Here is a 5,957-nt window from a genome sequence, read left to right on the forward strand (position 1 = left end):
ATTGAGTTCAAGACTTCAAGTGTACGCTCTCTACCCCCTTTTAGCATAGATCTCTCGACATGTGACCGACGCCTTTCCTTAGCGCGCTTTCTTTTCTTTTTATCTCTGTATTCTCCTCCCCACGTGTAGGGTAGCCTACTGGTCATTGCCTAGTTAGCCTCCCTGCCTCCGTATTGTATTCTCTCTCTCGCTCTCTCTGTCCACTTGAATATTTTTACACTCTGATGGACACACGCGGCTTTGATTCCTTCCTGTAATAAAATTTATGCTCAGAAGTGTTGATTTTGTCAATTTACGTCTGCATACAGTTAGGCGCAGCGTCGAAATCACCTTGATAGCAGTGAGGCCAGATGAGGAATTAAAATCAAGCTGTTAATACTTGAACAGTATTGCTTACTCAATAAAAGAGATTCGGTCGATCTGCAGAGGCTGGATGTTGTGCCCCTTCGTGCGCGTCCGCGCTTCGTCTCGCCTCGGCTCCGACTAATCCTCCTCGAGGCTTTGAGTCCCCGTGGTTCCGTGGCGTAAGCACGCTCCCTCGGGCCGCCGCGGTTATGGGGGAGTTGGGTCATCTCGAGTGATGTGTGTGCTGCTGACAGCCCGAACTAGCCAGTCGCCACCCCGAGTGACGGTGTTACGTGACACCCGTACCGTCATTCAACCTTGCCGCGTAATCTTCCCGCATTTAGTGCTCGGGCAATTCACTGAGCCCATGACATAAACACCGTATTCAAGAGACGTGATTTTAGTGGTTCGAGGTCGGATTTTCGGACACTTAAAATGCGCGTTATAGGTGTCATAATTGGCAGGCAAAATTTATTTTAAGCAAAGAACGCAGAAAAATGCGCACCGTACACTTTGTCAAAAGTACACCTTGATTTTTATTTGATTTGATTTTTGTTTGCCTTGATGACGGTACCTATTAAGAATGTGAATGAATTTCTGCAGAAGGAGGCTCCAATGTAAAAACCGTCATGGGGGCCTCCTGTGAATAAGTGCAACAGGGAAAGAACAAATATAAGACAGCCAAACAAGATAAGTGGACAGAGAGGACATAAATCGTGAACACAAATTAAAAACATTTTTTAAAACAAATTTTAAAAAATGCAAGGAATGTATGAACAAAAGTCAGTATAAACAGAAATACAATTATACAAAACGATAACAAAGCAACCAACACCATTGGCAAGGAATGACAAAGAAGGGAATGAAATGTCATCAGTAATGCAGAAAAAAAAAGTCAATACAGGATAACATGAAGGCAACTTCATCATAAAAGGGCATAAACATTTTGGACACTAATCACCTGCGGTAAAAATAAAACAACTAAAAGAAGAAAAAAAGGACAATGTTCACAGTGCTAATGCAGTTAGTAAATGCTCTTGAATGATTGATGAAATGAGCATGATGTGCGTAGTGATTTCAAGTGAGTGGGTAATGAAGTTAAGATGAGTATCGCTGAAAAGAATACTAACTGCTTAGCGGAATTAGTACGAATTTTCGGAAGAAGCAGGTTATGTTCTGAAAATCTTGTTATGTTTGTGTTTGACAAGAGAAGGGGATCGAAGCAATTAAATTTGAGTTTAATATTACGAACGCGATATATAGGCAGGGATAAATTAGCCTTAAGTTGAAGGTCGAGAGGAAGAATGTTTAGATTAACGTATCCTTGTTAAGTGGTCGATGTGAATGGGGCAAAAGTGATTCTACAGATGACTTGATTTTGCTAATGACAAAGACACGAAAGGTGAGTGTTGTATTTCCCCACGATCATAAGCAGTAACTGAGATGGCTATGTATGAAGGAATAATAAAGAGAGCAAAGAACATGCAGCTGAAAATAATGACGTGTTCTAATTAATACGCGAATTCCAAATGCAGTTTTAGAAGTTATATATCTAGTGTACGCGTCGAACTTTAAGTTAGAGTCACGCACAATTCCAAGCAATGTGGCAGTATCTGATGCATAAATAACATGAGTATTGTTACGGGGATGTACTTAATGTAACAGCACTGCGATGGGCTGAACTCGACGCTGAGACTTCAGTAGCCGTGCAGTGTCCACTCTGACAGCGTCGTCCTCTTTCTCAACGCTTTGTCGTGCCCGTGTTCCTCGGTCGTCGTCTTCGTCAGTGAGCACATCACTTTGGTACCGCGTTTCCAGGTAACACTACCCCCCTCGGCAAAAGGCAACGTCCCGGTGCGCATTAGGCGTGCGATGTGGAGGGGGAGTAATATGGCTTTAGGCGGGCGACATGTACGATTTCGGAAGTGGGTGTAGCAGTCGGTGACTTTGGGTGGAGCGGTGAAATCTCATAGGTCACGTCGGTCACTGGGCGTAGTACACGGTAAGGACCTGTGTAGTGGGGCAGACGTTTTTGACACAATCCCACACGACGGCACGGAAGCCAGAGCAACACCAGAGATCCGGGAGGATAGTGCACATCGCGGTGGTGAGCGTCGTAGCGTCGTTTTTGAGTTTCTTGAGAGATGGTGAGATTCTGACGAGCAATCTGGCGAGCAGCGTCGGCTCGGGCGATGGTATCGCGGGCATAGGTTGTGACGGGGCCAGCGGCGGGAAGCAAAGTGTCGAAGGGCAGTAAGGGGTCTCTTCCAAAGAGAAGATAGAATGGAGAGTACCCAGCAGTGTCATGACGCGATGAGTTATATGCAAAGGTGACAAATGGCAGACTAATATCCCAGTCGCGATGATTGTCGGATACGTACATTGCGAGTATGTCGGTGAGTGTGCGGTTAAGACGCTCCGTAAGGCCGTTCGTCTGAGGGTGATACGCAGTGGTGAACTTGTGCCGAACGGAGCAAGAACGAAGTATTTCCTCAACAACTCGGGAAAGGAAACAGCGGCCACGGTCGGTAAGGAGTTGACGGGGAGCACCATGGTGTAGTATGACGTCGTACAAAAGGAAGTCAGCTACGTCTGTGGCGCAGTTGGTTGGAATGGCGCGAGTGATCACGTACCGCGTGGCATAATCGGTGGCCCCAGCGATCCATTTGTTTCCCGACAAGGACTCGGGGAAGGGCCCTAGGAGGTCAAGGCCAACAAGAGAAAATGGCTCAGTCGGGATAGCAATCGGCTGCAGGTGTCCAGGTGGTAGCACAGGGGGTTTCTTCTGGCGTTGACAGAGGTCGCAAGCGGCTACATAACGTTGGACAGAGCGGTAGAGTCCAGGCCAGAAGAAACGCCGGCGCACGCGGTCGTATGTGCGTGAGAGGCAAAGATGACCAGCTGTAGGGGCGTCGTGCATTTGTTCGAGAACGGCGGAGCGTAGGTGTTGGGGAACGACCAGCAAGTGCTCAGCGCCATCAGGTCGCATGTTGCGGCGGTATAGCGTATTCCCATGAAGTAAGAACGGGGCGAGGGAAGAGTCACGGCTGTGTGTGCGGAGGCGGTCGATAAGAGAACTGAGGGTTGGGTCCAACCGCTGTTTGTCGGCTATGTGGGAAAAGTCCGATATAGAGAAGACACAGGGGTCCGACTCATGGTCAGTAGAGGAAGGGGGATCGACGGGATAACGGGACAGACAGTCTGCATCCTGGTGAAGCCGACCGGATTTGTATACAACGGAAAAGGTACACTCCTGCAAGCGCAGTGCCCAGCGACCGAGGCGGCCAGCAGGATCCTTGAGGGAAGAGAGCCAACATAAGGCGTGGTGATCGGTAATTACAGTTAAGGGTCGGCCAAACAAGTAGGGTCTGAATTTTCCAATGGCCCAAACGAGAGCCAGGCACTCCCGTTCCGTAAAAGAATAGTTCTGTTCTGCTGATGACAGGAGACGACTGGCGTAGGCAAAAACGCAATGTTGCCCGCGTTGTCGCTGTGCAAGAATGGCACCAATCCCGTGGCCATTGGCGTCGGTGCGAAGTTCCGTCGGGGCAGACGGGTTGAAATGAACCAACACAGGAGGATTGGTGAGAATAGCGATGAGGGTGGAGAATGCGTTAGCCTGCTCTGGTCCCCATGAGAAAGGAACGCCTTTCTTCAGCAGATTGGTGAGAGGACGAGCAACAGCGGCAAAGTTTGGGACGAACCGGCGAAAATAAGAACACAGTCCTATAAAGCTGCGGACATCACGGGGTGAACGGGGACATGGAAACGCACTGACAGCGCGAACTTTGTCGGGATCGGGTTGCACGCCGGTGGCATTCACCAAATGGCCAAGCACTTTAAGTTCGCGGCGACCAAAACTGCACTTCTTTGAGTTCAGTTGAAGTCCGGCACGGCGAAAAAGTGCCAAGATGGAAGAAAGGCGACGAAGATGGCTTTCGAACGAGGGCGAGAAGACAATCACGTCATCCAAGTAACATAGACAAGTCGTCCATTTGAAGCCGCGGAGTAAGGAGTCCATCATGCGTTCAAACGTAGCAGGGGCGTTGCAAAGTCCAAAAGGCGTAACCTTAAATTGATAAAGTCCATCAGGTGTGACAAAAGCTGTCTTCTCGCGGTCTTGTTCGTCAACAGAGATCTGCCAGTAGCCGCTACGAAGGTCGATGGAGGGAATGTAGCGGGCTCCATGTAAACAGTCCAAGGCATCGTCTATTCGCGGCAGCGGGTAAACATCTTTCCTTGTAATCTTCTTCAGATGTCGATAGTCGACACAAAAGCGCCAACTGTCGTCTTTGTTTCTAACGAGCACGACAGGAGATGCCCAGGGGCTGTTCGAAGGTTCGATGATATCGTTGCCCAACATCTTGTCGACCTCCTGCTGGATGACTTGGCGCTCAGAAAGGGACACACGATAAGGCCTCCGTTGTACAGGCTTTGCATCGCCGGTGTCAATGCGGTGAGTCACAACTGATGTTTGGCCCAGAGAACCGGCAGCAAAGTCAAAAATGTCGGAGAAGGATAACAAAGGGTTGTGCAAGTCCTGAGCGTGTTCGGGGCTGAGGTCAGAGGCAATCATTGCGGAAATAGGGTCGGTAATTGTGGTGGAGAGTACGGGCGTTGGAAGGACGCTTGAATGTGGGCCAGGAGTGAGTGCACAAATGGTGCAGTCTGTGAGAGGGGACAAGGTAGCAAGGGATATTCCTTCGGGAAGAACTTGGGGTGACAGACTGAAGTTCAGGATAGGAAGGTAGGTGCTGTTATGTGTAACGCGTACGATGAGATGAGGAAGAACGACGTTGCGGTCAAGAAAGACCTTGGTGATAGGGCAAGCAAGATAGTCACCGTCAGGCACAGGCGGGAAAGGTGACAGAGGTAGGTAAACTGCAGAGTCAGGGGGCAGACGAGCGAACTCAGTGGAGCGAAGGCGGGGTGCAGATGGAGGATGTTCTGAGCAGACAGGTAGGTCCAAACGAAGAAGGCCGCTGGAGCAGTCGATAAGGGCAGAGTGGGCCGTTAAAAAGTCAAGGCCGAGGATCACATTGTGAGGGCACTGGTTGAGGACAGTGAACAAAACAGGGATGTGATGACCGGCAAGGGTGACTCGGGCAGTGCACTGCCCAGTGACGGCAGCAGTACTGCCATCGGCAACACGAACGGTGGGCGAAGCGGCAGGGGTCTGTACTTTCTTGAGGCGGCGGCAAAACGATGAGCTCATGATCGAGACTTGGGCACCAGTGTCAATGAGGGCAGAGACGGGAACACCATCCACGAACAGGGACAGGAGGTTACAGGGCGAAGAAATGGGCAGTAGAGGATTTCCAGGTCGGGGTACCAATGCAGCGTCACCTCCGGGAGCTGCATTGGCTAGTTTCCCGTGAAGCGGCCGGCAGAGGACGGCGAGGAACTGCGGCCAGGAACAGGTGAACGGGAACGGCGGGCTGGCGGGGAAGGAGACCGACTGGACACAGGAGGAGGCGGAGTAGTATCGGTGCGGGGCGGCTCATAACGAGGCGTGAAACGGGGGTGCCCGTAATTGGAGTAGCGGTCAACGTAAGGAAAACGTCGAGGTGGTGATGTCCAGCGGCTGCGGCAGTGGCGAGCGATGTGGCCAA

The sequence above is a fragment of the Amblyomma maculatum genome, chromosome 2 (assembly GCF_055883805.1).
Source record: "Amblyomma maculatum isolate TAMU_Amacu chromosome 2, ASM5588380v1, whole genome shotgun sequence".
Lineage (NCBI taxonomy): Eukaryota > Metazoa > Arthropoda > Arachnida > Ixodida > Ixodidae > Amblyomma > Amblyomma maculatum.